We start from the raw sequence: 15,359 nt of genomic DNA, 5'->3' as shown, positions 1-15,359 counted from the left end.
GCGTGAGCAGGAGAGGGGCAGAGAGAGAGGGACACACAGAATCTACAGCAGGCTCTGGGCTCTGAGCTGTCAGCACAGAGCCCGACGTGGGGCTTGAACTAATGAACTGCGAGATCGTGACCTGAGCCAAAGCCGGACGCTTAACTGTGCCATCCAGGCATTTCGATTCTGTTTTAAATAACTACAGTGGTTTCGATTTTCATGCCTGGAGTCTGGCTGATACAATATTTTTTATTATTTTTTTTTTAAATGTTTGTTTATTTTTGAGCAAGAAAGAGGGACAGAGCACGAGCAGGAGAGGGGCAGAAAGAGTGGAAGACACAGAATCCGAAGCAGGCTCCAGGCTCTCAGCTGTCAGCACAGAGCCTGAGGCAGGGCTCAAACCCACAAACTGCGAGATCATGACCTGGGCCAAAATTGGATGCTCAACCGACTGAGCTACCCAGGTGCCCCTTGCACGGTAATTTTTTAAACTAACTATGCAGTAAAGGATTAAATCAGCAGGACTGGAGTCCTCAAACTCTGCACAGTCCAAAGAAAGGACTGGCCTTTGGTTGGCTCTGGGAGATAACCTATAAACCCTTGGAATATCCTGCCTGATAAGACCGTCTTTCTATACTCAGGGCCTTGGGTCACACCAGATAGCTTATGCTAACAATGTGACTTGGGATGAATGCCTGTTTTCATTTGGCTGGGGCCTTGGCCATGCTATTTTAGTCTGACTGATTGGGGTGGGGGAGTGGTAGCGAAGACTACATACCTGTGGCCAGTCATGCGGGTGCTCCACGCCTATACAACTGACCCTCAATAAAAACCCTGGACACCAAGGCTCAGATGGTTAGCAACATTTGTGTGCACTGTCATACATCATCCCTGGGAGAGTCAAGCTCTGTCTGTAGGACTCCCCTGGGTGAGGACAACTAGAACCACACATCTGGTCTCTGCTGGACTCTGCCTGATGCACTTTTTTCCTTTGCTGATTTTAAGCATTATTCTTTTGCTGTAATAAACTGTAACCACAAGTGTAACAGCTTTTCTGAGGTGCCTAAGTCTTTCTAGCAAATCATGAACCTGAGGGCGGTCCTGGGGGCCTAACATACCAATTACAAAGGAAATTCTTTTTTTCACAAAGAAAATGTCTGGAGTCCCCAGAATGTAAGTAACTTACCTGAACTGAATGCAGGTTCTACTTGATTCCAGAGGCCTACCTCTGTCACGATGCCACACCTGCCCCTCATAAGGACAGAGCAGTGGAGGAGAAATCTGGAAGCAGAAAGACTACTTGACTGAATATTTGAAGTAGATGGTGTTAAGGCCCCTTTTGGCTCCAATAGCTTATAAACCTATAAGTTAACAGACACCTATTGAACTCTTACATGAAGCAATTATTTGCTTGCCAGGGAGTGACTAGAGAAAGTTTGTGTGGACGAGGCCTCCTGAGCTGCACAGTGAAGGAGGGCTGGACACCAGTGAAACAGGATGGAAGCTACTGCAGAAGTCAGGGAGACAGGCAGGCGGCCAGGACTACGGGGTGATAGGGGAGAGGGAGGGACAGGGTGGATTCAAGTGACCATGCAGGAAACAGTCTATTGGAGCTCTCCGCTGGGAGCCTTGTTTTCCACCCCTCCCCTACACTGGTGGTGTGCTAGACAATCCCCTTTCCAAAAATGATATTGGAAAATGAAAGCCAGACATGGACATCCTCTCTGATTGCTCCCTTTCCCTTGCCTCACCCACCCACAGCAGACCATGTCGATTCTGCTTCTGAAACATTCCTGTGTAGGTCCCATTCTCTCTCTCCACCTCTTCGACCTCAGCCCAGCCCAGAACTTTCTCTAACAACAAGCACTTGTTGAGCATACTTATTATGTGCCAGTTAAGTCCTATTTTACATTACTTTTCAAACTGAAGAAATAAGTTTTAAACTATTGCCTCAGCTAGAGTGTGGGCTTTGAGAGAGCAGAGATCTTTCCTGTCCTGTTTGTTGCTGATCCCCAAAGCCAAGCGCACAGCCTGGTCCATAAGAAGGAACTTTGCATGTATTTGCCGAAGAGACAGGGAAGAATGTAGATGGATTGGATGTGACAAATGAGGGGAAAGAAGACGTCAGGATGGTTCCAGGTTTCTGGGTTAGGCAACTGGGGTGGTGTCATTGACCAGGTGAGGAGCCAAGAAGGGGCAGCCAATGGGTTAGGCTGGAGACAGGGGGATGGACTGGATTAGGGAATGTGGCACTGAGAAGACACTTATTATGTTGCCCTGGTTCTGGAGCTGTTTTAGGTGGAAGATGTGGATTTAGGAGTGGTCGCCACATAAGTAGTAAATGGAGTCTGGGGGTAACTGAGGTAACCCACGGAAGTATGTTGAGTTCTCGCTTGAGAAGCTGTAGGGCAGAGCCTTAAGCAACGTCAATGTCTGATGTTGTGAGAAGAAAGCATCTAGCAAAACAGCAGCTGAAAAATTAAGTGGGAAACCAGGGCAGTGTGACCCCTCCCCCACAGAAGCCAAGGAAAAAGAGAAGGGGGTGCAATGTGGTATCTACAGGCATCATTGGGCTGGAGCGTATATGTTTTTTTTTGGTCTGTCTTCTTGGCCTGCACAATATTTTAAAACATTTTGAATTAGTTGCTAAAATTTCAACTATGTATTTCTTTTTTTTTTTCAATGCTTTTAAAAAAAGGTTTATTTTTATTTATTTTTAGAGACAGAGAGAGAGTGTGAGCAGGGGAGGGGCACAGAGAGAGGGAGAGAAGGAGAATCCCACGCAGGCTCCACGCTGTCTGCATAGAGCCACATGCGGGACTGGAACTAACAAAACAGGAGATCATGACCTGAGCTGAAATGAAGAGTTGGATGCTTAACCAACTGAACCACCCAGGCGCCCCTTAAACTTTTTTTTAAGTTTACTTATTTACTTTTGAGGGGTGGGAGGGGCGGAGAGAGAGAGAGAGAGAGAGAGAGAGAGAGAGAGAGAATCCCAAGCAGGCTCCACTGTCAGCCCAGACCTGGGCTCAATCTCACATGAGATCATGACCTGAGCTAAAATCAAGAGTCAGACACCTAACCCGACTGAGCCACCCAGATGGCCCCAAAATAAAGAGTATTTCTTTTGAAATCTCTATTCTAGTTTCCCTGGGGAAAAAAATGGAATGTGGGCCATTCTGGGCCTGAATTCCTGTATGCCAAGAGCCAGGTGCCATAAGTCATAAATGGCTGTCCCTATTAGCTGAGGTGTGAGGCCTGGCAGGTGTCAATCACCCTCTGTCCTGGTCAGCCTGAGCTGCTATAACAAAATATCATAGACTGGGTGGCTTACACTGTAGACATTTATTTCTCACAGTTCTGGAGGCTGAGAAGTCGAAGATGAAGGTGCTGACAGATTCAGTTCCTAGTGGAAGCCTGCTTCCTGGCCTGCAAATAGCCACACCTTCTTGCTGGGTGCTCACGTGGCGTTTCCTTGGTTCTTATCCTCTTCCTTTCTTCCTTTCTTCCTCTTCCTATAGGGCACTAATCCCATCATGAGGCTCCCAGCCTCATGACCTCATCTAAACCTCTTAATACCATCACATTTGGGATTAAGGTTCCCATATATGAATTTGGGGGAGACACAAACATTCAGCCTATGACACCATCTCAATTGCATTACTGCTTTTCTTCTAGTAGGGTTAAAAGAAAGGAGAGGTTTTCTTTTTTATTTTAAGATTTTATTTTTAAGTAATCTCTACACCCAACGTTGGGTTCAAACCTACAACTGCAAGATCGAGAGCTCATGCCCTACTGACTGAGCCAGCCAGGCACCCTGAAAGGAGAGGATACCTTAAATGTATGTTTCTACTGAAAGTAGGAAAACAAAATATAGACTAAGACAGTCAAGCATTTCTTGAAAAATGGGAGGGAACATACTTCTAATTGGACATGCCTTCTCTGCCTATGAGATTTATTTTTTTGTTTTTAATTCTTAAAAAAAATTTTTAATGTTTGTTTTTGAGAGAGAGAGAGAGACAGAGTGTGAGCAGAGGAGGTGCACAGAGAGAGGGAGACACAGAATCTGAAGCAGGCTCCAGGCTCTAAGCTGTCAGCACAGGGCCCTACGCAGGGCTCAAACTCACAAACCGTGAGATCATGACCTGAGCCGAAGTTGGATGCTTAACCGACTGAGCCACCCAGGCGCCCCAAGATTTCTAAGATAGTCCCCAGGGATCCTTGCCTGCTGGCGTTCATGCCCTTGTCTAATCTCCTCCCTATGAATGTGTGTGTGTGTGTGTACATATATATATATATATATATATATATATGATATATATCTTTATATATATCTATTATACATACACCTTTATTAAGGTGTAAAGGTATATGTATAGTATATGTATATATTATACATATTTAAAGTGTGAGATAATATATATAAAATATACATACATATATACATATGTATATATATATATATAAAGTATGAGATAATAAAGATATATATGTATAATTTGATAAAAGCACATTACATAGACTTTATCATCTTAACCATTTTTATTTTTTTATTTTTATTTTTTTTTTTCATCTTAACCATTTTTAAGCGTACAGTTCAGTAGCATTGGCTATATTCACATTGTTGTATGACAGATCTCTAGAACTTCTTCGTTTTGTAAACTGAAGCTCTATATCCACGGAACAACGTCATTTCTCCTTCATCTCAGACCCTGGTAACCACCATTCTACCTTCTGTCCTTACGATAATTTTGACTACTTTAGATGACTTATGGAAGAGGAATCATACAGCATTTGTCTTTTTGTGACTGGCTTACTTCACTTAGCATAATGTCCTCAAGGTTCATCCCTGCTGCAGCATGTGTCAGCATTTCCTTCCTCTTTTAGGCTTAATCATATTCCATTGTACGTACAGACCACATTTTGTCTACCCATTCATCCATCAAGCAATCAAAGGTGGATTGCTTCCACCTTTTGGCTGTTATGACTAGTGCTGCGATAAACATTGTGTACAAATATCTCTTTCAGATCCTATATTCTGTTCTTTCGAATATATCCCCAGAAGTAGAATTACTGGATCATATGATAATTCTGTTTAATTTTTTTGAGGAATCACCATACTGTTTTCTACAGCAATGGCACCATTTTATATTCCAGCTAGCAGTACCTAAGCGTTTCAATTCCTCCACATCTGTGCCAACACTGGTTTTTCTGGGGGATTGTTTGTTTTGGGTTTTTTTTTGTTTTTTCTATAGTGGCCACCCCAAAGCACATGAGGTGGTATCTTACTAAACGTGTGTTGTTTTCGGCAGCTGAGTTTTGGGGTGATTTTTACATAGCAAGAAATAAGTAATATACCATTTCATTCTGTGAGTTCCAAGAAGGGAGTTTGGTTTCCAAAGCAGCTGAAAGGTTGAGCAAGAGAACTGAAACAAAAGCTCCCGCAGTCATCACATAACAAAGGTGGGGACCTTGGGCAGAGCAGACTCTACTCACTCCAAGGGTGGGGGTGGGGTGGGCAGGGCTGGGCAGCAGCAAGCCTGAAGGCAAAGAAGAATAAGGACAACTTTTTAAGTCATGGTCTGTAAAATTTTTATGGCTTGTCTATGTTCTTTCCAGACAGGGTGAGATAAAGGGAAGATGGTAGTAGTCAGGAGGGTTTTATCCTTTTTTCCTTTTTAAAATAGGAAAGAATTGATCATGTTTAAATGCCTATGGCACTTCTGGTGGGACTAGAACTGGAACCCAGCCTGAATGGCTCTTGAGCTTGCACATTTACCAAAAGGTTTTGCTTGCTTGCCTAATTCTGAAGCAAAATAAAAAACAAGACAATGTAAACCAGTAATGTTCTAATTTTATTTCCCTTGACTGGCTATTTTGAGTGTTTTTTTGGGTGGTAAATATTAAAGATTTAATTATTTCGAGGATTCTCCCTCTCTCTTTCCTCTTGGTGCCCCTGTTTGGCTGGGTTGCAAATACATGTTCAATCTGTCTCTTGGGCAATCCAGCTCCCTACCCTTCCTTCCCCAATGCACCAAGTCTTGGTCAAGTCTCTTCCAAGGAAAGCACAATGCATATGCATAGTAGGTCCCCGATGACATTTTTTGCAAGAGACAACAAAATCACCCCTATGGCTGAACTTCCTGGGGGTTCCTGAGTCAAAGGTCCTTCACAAACTGTACCATAAACATCCTCCAGGGGGGTGCCGGAGCCAAGTCCTTGCACATGAAGTGTGTTCCTGCTTTATTCACACAAGTGTAATTTGTGTGCACTCCACCACATCATGCAAGTGTATTTTGGCTGTTTAAGTAAAGACAGACTTGTTCTGGGGGACTTCTGACTACAGAATCCCCAGACCCAGGCACAATCCAATGTTTACTGGGCCCAGGTGTTATGGTTGACATAAAGCAGTCACGGGGGGGTGGGGGGGGTGGGGGGGTGGGGAAGGCCGGGCCTCAGAGCTTATCACAGATACTCCCTTTGGATATACTGGAAGGTCATTATTCTTCCGTCTGATGGGTGAAGATGTTCTAACCCTTTCTATGCACTGTCACCAGCTGCTGATGAATCACTAATAAGTATTCAGCTACTTCACCCCTCCTGTGGATGCTTCTCCTCCTACCTCGCAGTGACAGGAAATCATCTCTCAGTAACCTTGAAGCTCTGCTACAGGTCTACTGGGCTTGCAGTTGGCTCAGGGTTCCACACTCAGAGAAGAGCAGTATGGGTGTTAATTTGTTGCTTGGGAACCAAGGGTCCCCAAGAAGCTGAGTAGTGCCCTCAGACTCCCAATCCGGGGCTCTGTCATCACACACACACACACACACACACACACAATCACGTGCTTGCACACAGACATTGATTTGACTTGAGATGTTACATCATGATTTTCTTTTCAGGAAACCATCAGTGATCAACGTGAAGTAATTTACTACAGAAAAAGAATAAATGTGGAATTGCTCAGATCAGGGCTGGAGTCTAGGCTCTGCCATTCATTCATTCGACTGCTGTTAACGAGTTCCTACTATGGGCCGGATGCCAGGGACAGCGCAGTCAAGGAGCTGCCTTAGCAGCTAAAGGTGGAGAGGTGACAATAAACAAGTGTGATGGTTAATTCTGTGTCAACTTGACTGGGTTATGGAGTGCCCAGATATCTGGTCAAATATTTTTCTGGGTATTTCTGTGAGGGTGTTCTGGAATGAGATTAATATTTAAATCAGTAGACCGAGGTGTGCCTGGGTGGCTCAGTCGGTTAGGTGTCCAATTTCAGCTCAGGTCATGATCTTGCAGTCAGTGAGTTCGAGCCCAAGAGTCGGGCTCTGTGCTGATAGCTCAGAGCCTGGAGCCTGCTTCAGATTCTGTGTCTCCTTCGCTCTGTGTCCCTCCCCCTCTCACACTCTGTCTCTGTCTCAAAATTAAATAAACATTAAAAAAAATTTTTTTAAATAAATCAGTAGACCGAGTAAAGCAGATTGTCCTCCTCAATGTGGGTGGGCCTCATCCAATCAGTTGAAGACCTGAATAAAACAAAAATGCTGAATAAGAGGGAACTACACTTGCCTGATTGCCTTCAAACTGAGGGATCAGCTTCTCTTCTGCCTTTGTATTCGAATCGAGGCATCAGCACTTGCTGAGTCTTGAGCCTACCAGTCTTTGGTTGGGAACAATGCAATCAGCTCTCCTGGTTCTCAGACCTCTGGACCCGAACTGAAACTAAATCATTGGCTCTCTTGAGTCTTCAGATTGTCAGCTCACCCTGCAGATTGTCAGACCTTCCCACTTCCATAACTGCATGAGAAAATTCCTTACAGTAAATCAATTTCTCTTTCTCCACATGCACACACCCTGTTGTTTCTGTTTCTCTGGAGAATCCTGACAAATACAGCAAGCAAATCAATGATCGATCTGACAATGACAAACTGCTGTGAGGAAAATAAAACAAGATCGAGAAAAAGAGGAGGGTGGTACTTTAGCTATGGAGGTCAGGGCCACCTCTCTGAGGAGGTGGCCTTTCAGCTAAACCACACTGAAAGAGCAACAGCCATGTAAAAGATGTGAGGAGATGGTTGGGCAAAGGCCCTGGGGTGGGCAGGATACTGGAGAGCTGGAGGGACAGAAAGAATACCAGTATGGTTGGAAGGGGGCATGGTGGGAGAGGGAGGAAGTATGCAAGGCATTAGGGATTCACAGGCTGTAGGGGGGAGTTTGGATTTTGTTCCTAGTACAAGGGTAATGTTTTGGAAGATTCTAGGAAGTGTAACACTCTGGCTGCTTGCATGTCTAGCTTGCTATATGATCCTGGGCAAATGAATGTTCCTCTCTGAGCTGTAGTTTCCTGACATCATTGTGAGGATCAAATGAGATAACATAAGAGAGTGAGTTAGTACTCTGTCCCACCCAAAGAAGTGGCAGTAGAAATGTCAGTTTCTTTTCCTGGTTGTTCACTAGGGGCAGTGACTGGTAAATGTTGACACTAAAACAAGCCGGGAAAGTAGAACTGACGTGAACTTTCTGGAAGGCAGTATCGCCATATCCTTTAACAAGGGACTACCTCCCATGTGACCCAGGAAAACAATGAGAAACAGAAACAAAATGAATACCAAAGATGTTCATGACAACGTCACTTACATAGAGGAAAACCGGAAACAAGTAAATGTCTGAGCTAAGGGGTGGTTTAAAGACACTTTGGTACATTAAAGCTAGAGTTTTGAAGTCGCAGAGACATGGCTCTTCAAGGGCCTCCCTGGATGACTTCTGGCAAGTCATCAAATCCTGTAAACCTCAGTTAACTTGGAAAACGGAGACAACAATAGCACCCCTGCCACCTAGGGTTGTGATACGATTACATGGAAGTGCACATGTGACCCACCACTCAGCACCTGGCACCCATCAGGCTCCAGTAGGATGTGGGATCCCTTGGGGAAAATGCAAGGACCCCAGGTCAACTTTTAAAAAGCCAAAAGCTACATACATATATAAGATCGATAGCTGTGCCTCAGATTACTCAAATTGACCTACAGATTAATGCAATTTTAATTAAAATCCCACAGGTTTGTTTGGTTTGTTTATGGCATAAGCTTTATTTGGAGAATTTCTATGGAGGAGGAGAGGCCAAGAAGAGGCAAGGCATTCTCCAAAAAGGATAATAGGGAAAGCCTTGCTCTACCAGATATTGATATCAAGACTTATTCTAAGACTATGATAACTAAGACATTGTGGAATTGACACAGGGATAGACGGATTGACAGGGATAGAGAACAGGGAGCCTAGAAACACACCCATAGAAATGGGGCTTTGATATATAACTGTATAAATAGAATATAAGTGAAAGACTGATACAGGACAAAAGTGGCAGTCCAGATCAGTGTGGAAAGAAAGAATTATTCAATCAATTGTGCTGGGGCAGCTGATTATCCATACTGGAAAAAAATGAAATTGGCTTCTTGTCTCACACCATACCCAAATTTTTCAGATGAAGTCAGAAATTAAATGTGAAAAGCAAAATTTCTTCTAAAGAAGAAAACATAAAACTATACTGTTTAATACATCAGGCACTAACCACACGTGGCTATTTTAAAATATTTTTATTTTGGAGGGCACCTGGGTGGCTCAGTCGTTTAAGTGTTGGACTCTTGATTTCGGCTCAGGTCATGATCTCACAGTTCGTGAGTTCAAGCCCTGCATCTGGCTTTGTGCTGACAGCGTGGAGCCTGCTTGGGATTTCTCTTTCTGTCTCTCTGCTCCTCCCTGCTCGCATTTTCTCTCTCTCTCAAAAATAATAAAATAAAATAAAGAACACCTTTAAAAACATTAAATTATTTTTATTTTTTTTGTTCATTTATTTATTTTGAGAGCCAGATGCTTAACTGACTAAGCCACCCAGGCATCCCTCAAATTATTTTTAAATTAACATTAAGTAAAATGTAAAATTTAGTCTCTGGGTCACACTAGCCACATTTCAAGTGTTCAGTAGCCACATGTGGTTAGTGGCTACTGTCCTGGATATCACAGATAAAGGACATACTCATCACTGGAGAAAGTCCTATGGAACAATATTTGATATAGAAGAATATCTTTCCATCCTTGGGAAAGGGAAATATTTCTCTAAAAAGACAAAAAATGCTATCCACAAAGGGAAATATTGATAATTCAATTCATTAAATATTCACACTTCTATTTATCAAAACATACCATAAAGCAAATGAAAAGATAAGTCATGGGGCACCTGGGTGGCTCAGTCGGTTAAGCATCTGACTCTTGGTTTTGGCTCAGGTCATGATTTCACAGTTCGTGAGATTGAGCCCTGTGAAGGTTCTACATTGAGAGCACAGAACCTTTTTGGAATTCTCTCTCTCCCATTCTGTCTCCACCCCCCCACTCCACTGCGCACATTCTCTCTCTCTCAAAAAATAAAGAAACTTAAAAAAAAAGAAAAGACATGTCAAGAACCGAGAGAAGATTATCTGTAATAAATGTAATTGACAAAGATTAGCGCTCACAAGATAAAGAGAACTCCTACATATTGGCGACCAAAAAACAACAACAAAAGACATGAATGGGTATTTCAGAGATGTTTCATAATTGTCCAATAAACAGATAAAAGGGAAAAGTAAATTAGACTTCAGTCATATTCCATTTATAGCCGCTAGATAGGCAAAAACTAATTTTAACAATACTTGGAGAGGATGTGGATTCATGGTGTGACTATAAATTGGTACAACAACTTTGGGAAACAATTGGAAATTATCTTGCAAGGTTTAATATCCTAGGCAATTCCTCTCCTTACATATATGCAAGAGGCATTCCTACATATATGCATAGGAAACAGGCACAAGAATGTTCATAGCAGCAATTTTGGGTAATAAAAAAAACCCGGAGGGGTGCCTGGGTGGCTCAGTCAGTTAAGCGTCTGGTCTGACCCTTGATTTTGGCTCAGGTCATGATCTCAGGTGTTGTGGGATCAAGCCCCACATCAGGCTCTGCACTGACATCTGCTTGGGATTCTCTCTCTCTCTCTCTCTCTCTCTCTCTCTTTCTCTCTGGCCCTCCCCTGCTCCTGTTTACTCACTCTCACTCTCTTTCTCTCTCTCTCAAAATAAATAAATAAACACTTAAAAAAAAAAAAAACCTGGAGGGGTGCCTGGGTGGCTCAGTCGGTTAAGCATCTGACTTCAGCTCAGGTCATGATCTCACAGTTCCTGAGTTCGAGCCCTTCATTGTGCTGACAGCTCAGAGCCTGGAGCCTCCTTCAGATTGTGTGTCTCCTCTCTCTGCCCCTCCCCTGCTCGCACTCTGTCTCTCTCTCAAACATAAATAAACATTAAAAATTTTTTTAATTAAAAAAAAAAACACCTGGAAACAAATTAAATGCCCAGCATTGGGAAAACAGATAAGTATGTTGTGGTATATTCACAATGGAATATTATACAGCCATGAAAAGGATAAACTACAGCTACATGACTTTAAGATAAATCTTCGATAATGCTGAGTACATTAAGTCCTGGAATACTACTTATGGTGTGATACTATTTTTATAAAGCTCAAAAATAAACAAAATGTACAAAGTTCATTCTTTAAGCATGCATACATAGATGATTTTTTTTTTTCAAAAGGCAGGGAAACAATACACTAAAAATTCAGGGTGTTAGTGACTTCTGGGGGGTGGGTATGGCATGATAATGTAGAGGGATTCTGGTTATTGGTGATGTTCTAGATCTGCATTTGGGAGGTGAATTCAGGAGGGTCATTGCATTATCATGCCCCCAAACTTACACAAGCATTACATAAACTCCTTTGTATGCACCAAATGTAAATAAAGATGTAATAAAAAGGGAATAGTTTTCTCCTTTTCATTTTACTTTTCTGTATTATGATTTCTTCCCCCCAAATATATATGCTTTTTTTTCCTAATCAGAAAAAAAAGAAATATATTACATTATCTGGGAAATGTCTCTTGCTAAATTCAGGAATCATTTATAAATAGAACTGTGTTAGGATACTTGGAAGAAATGGTGTAAGAAAAGCATATCTAAGAGGCTGACCAATTTCCCTGGTCATTTAATAACTATTGTGTGGAGCACAAACCTTCCTGATGGTGGCTTCACCCTGAGATTTCCTTTCAGTTGATGGCTGGGAGTTCAGGAGAAGAAGCATCAGTCTTTGGCAACCTGAGAACCTAGCTGTGAATGCCAGCTCTGTCATTCAGTAGCTGTGTGTCTTTTGGCAATGTACATAACTTCTCTGAGATTTGGATTCTTTGTGACTGTAAGAGCACAGTGATGTTTACTTTGAGCTTTGCTTGGGTGGGTTAAGGATAAAATATATGAAGTGTCTGTCTTCTGGTCTGCCCGCACTTATATTGTGATCCTCCTGCCCCAATAATGATCGCACCTTATTATAGTGTAGCCCTTTACAGGTTGCAAAAGTGTGTGGGGAATTATAGTCATTATCTGATCCTGAAAAAAGGCCTAACTTTATTAAAATAATACTTTACATGTATAGAATACTTGCTATGTTTATAAGAGTAATATAATAGTGGGTGCTCAGTAGGTGCTGATGGAATAAATGAATGAATGCTTTCAAAGGTGGGTGTAACAAGAGAAAAAATAGTGGACTGCTTCTTTTGGGAATTCATTTTACAAACTTTTTTTAAAGTTTTATTTATTTATATTGCGAGAGAGAGAAAGCATGCATGAGTGGGGAAGGGACAGAGAGAGAGAGAGGGAGAGAAAGAATCACAAGCAGGCTCTGAGCTGTCAGCACAGAGCCCAACACAGGGCTCCATCTCATGGACTCAAGTCATGAGTTGAGATCAAGAGTCAGAGGCTTAGCTGACTGAGCCACCCAGGCACCCCAGAATTAATTTTATGAGGCTAGAAGCTGCCTCTAAGGCAAAGGTAGGCAGCAGGTCTGAATCTCCCTGTTAAATTGAGGGGAACTTCAGGGCAGGCCAGAGCCCTGAAACAGCCCCTGAGTCATTCTGGTGAACAGACAGAGTCTGGCAAGGGGCCTTGCACTTGTCAAAAGACGCTGGCAGGGCCTTTTCCGGCTCTTGCTTGTGAAAAACTAGAAGTAAAAAGAGAGAGTTGGTGCCACCTGGAGGGTGAGAGTAGGCAACTCAGACAAAGGCTAGAAAAATTCTTAGAATAAGACAGGTCTTTTAGTTCAGGGGTACAGGTGGTGGTAAGAATGTACCTTAAAAATAACCTGTGCTTTTAAAAAATTAAATTGTTATTGAGATAACTGTAGATTCATGAGCAGTTGTAAGAAATAATATAGAGAAATGCCAGGTGTCCTTTACCCAGTTTCCCCCAATAATAACATTTTGTGAAACCATAGTGTATAGATAAATGGAACAGAATTTAGAGTCCAGAAATAAAGCCGTACATTATTGTCAATTGATTTTTTTTAATGTTTTAAATGTTTATTTATTTATTTTGAGAGAGAGAAAGAGAGATAGAGAGTGAGCAGGAGAGGGGCAGAGAGAGAGAGGGGGACAGAATCCCAAACAGGATCCACACTGTCAGCACGGATCCCGATGCAGGGCTCAAACCCACAAACTGTGAGATCATGACCTGAATCGAAATCAAGAGTCAGGCACTTAACTGACTGAGCCACCCAGGCACCCTAAGTGTCAACTGATTTTTGACAAAGGTCAAAACCACAATTGTCAAAGGTCAAATTGACCAAACACAATTCAATGGGTGAAAGAACAGTCTTTTTTGACAAATGGTGCTGGAACAACTGGATATCCAAAAAACAAAAAAAAAACACAAAAATGAAGTTGGACCCCTACCTCACACCATATACAAAAACTAAAATGAGCCAAAGATCTAAAACTTAAGAGGTAAAACTATAAAATTCTTAGGTAAAAAAACATAAGGATATATATATCTTCATGACCTTGGCTTAAGCAATGATTTCTTATATATGATACCAAAAGAACAAGCAACAAAAGAAAAAATAAACTGGATCTCATTAAAAAAAAAAAAAAAAACTTTTCATCTTCAAATGACATTGTAAAACAAGTAACAAAAAGACAAGTCGCAGAATGTAAGAAAATATTTGCAAATCATATACATGATAAGGATCTAGTATCCAGAATATATAAAAATATCTTACAACTCTAGAATTAAAAAAAAAAACAATTTTAAAATGAGCAAAGCATTAAAATAGACAATTCTTCAAAGTGGAATGCATACAAATGGCATGTAAGAACCCAAAATATCATGAACCATTGAGGAAATGCACATCAAAACCACAATGAGATACCATTTCACACCCACTAGGATGGCTATAATCAAAAGACAATCAAAAGATCAAAAAGACAATAAGTGTTGGTGAGGATGTGGAGAAACTGAAATTGATATTGAAATTGCTGGTGGGACTATAAAGTGGTGCTGATGCTTTGGAAAATTAACTGTTTATAACGTTAAACTGTTATCATATAACCTAGCATTTCTACTCCTAGGTATACACCCAAGAAAAATGAGAATACATGCCAGATAAAAACTGGTATACAAATGTTCATAGCAGCATCATTCATGAAAGCCAAAAAGTAGAAACAACCCAAATGCCTATCAACCAATAATGCATGATAAATGAAATGTGGCATATCCATAAAATGGAATATTATTCAGCAATAAAAAAGAATGAAGTACTCACTCATGTTACGACATGGCTGAACTTCGAAAATATTATGCTAAGTGAAAAAAGCCAGATACACAAAAGGCCACATATTGTATGATTCCATTTATATGAAATATCCAGAGGAGGAAAAGCCACTGAGACAGAAAGTAGATTAATGGTTGGGGAAGGAAGGGGAGTGAGGAATGCAGATTGACTTCTAATAGATACCAGGTTCTTTTAGGAGTGAGGTCTGCAATTAGCGGCGGTGGGTACACAATTCCAAAGACACTGAGAACCATGAGTTGTATATTTAAAAAGGTGAATTTTAGGTAGTGTTACAGCTCAATTTTTTAAACTAGTAAAATTAATAAAACATAATATCACAACCAGTGTATTGAATATTGGTACAATCTACCAATGTTATTCATTGTTTCTCTTGTACTTTCAGTATTCTGTGTTCTTATAAAGGACTTAGCAATTATCAAGAAGAATGTATATTAATATTTAAAAACAATAAAAACCGTACAATTATGTATATAAGCCCTTCCTTAGAGCCCATACAATTATCTATATAAGCCCACCACCTACAATTCTCATTCTCGGAAAGGTATTTGTAAAAATTGTACATTTTGGCCTCGGTATAGTTTTATAGAATATTAAAACATAAAATTATATTTTAGCATATCGCCTCCCAAGTCATCAGAAATATCCCTTTAGAGAGGGTGTGGAATATTTCATCGGATAGATAC

This window comes from Neofelis nebulosa, chromosome 4, assembly GCF_028018385.1.
Source record: "Neofelis nebulosa isolate mNeoNeb1 chromosome 4, mNeoNeb1.pri, whole genome shotgun sequence".
NCBI classification, from domain to species: Eukaryota; Metazoa; Chordata; class Mammalia; order Carnivora; family Felidae; genus Neofelis; species Neofelis nebulosa.
The sequence above is the reverse complement of the archived record's forward strand: the minus strand, read 5'-3'. Positions refer to the sequence as shown.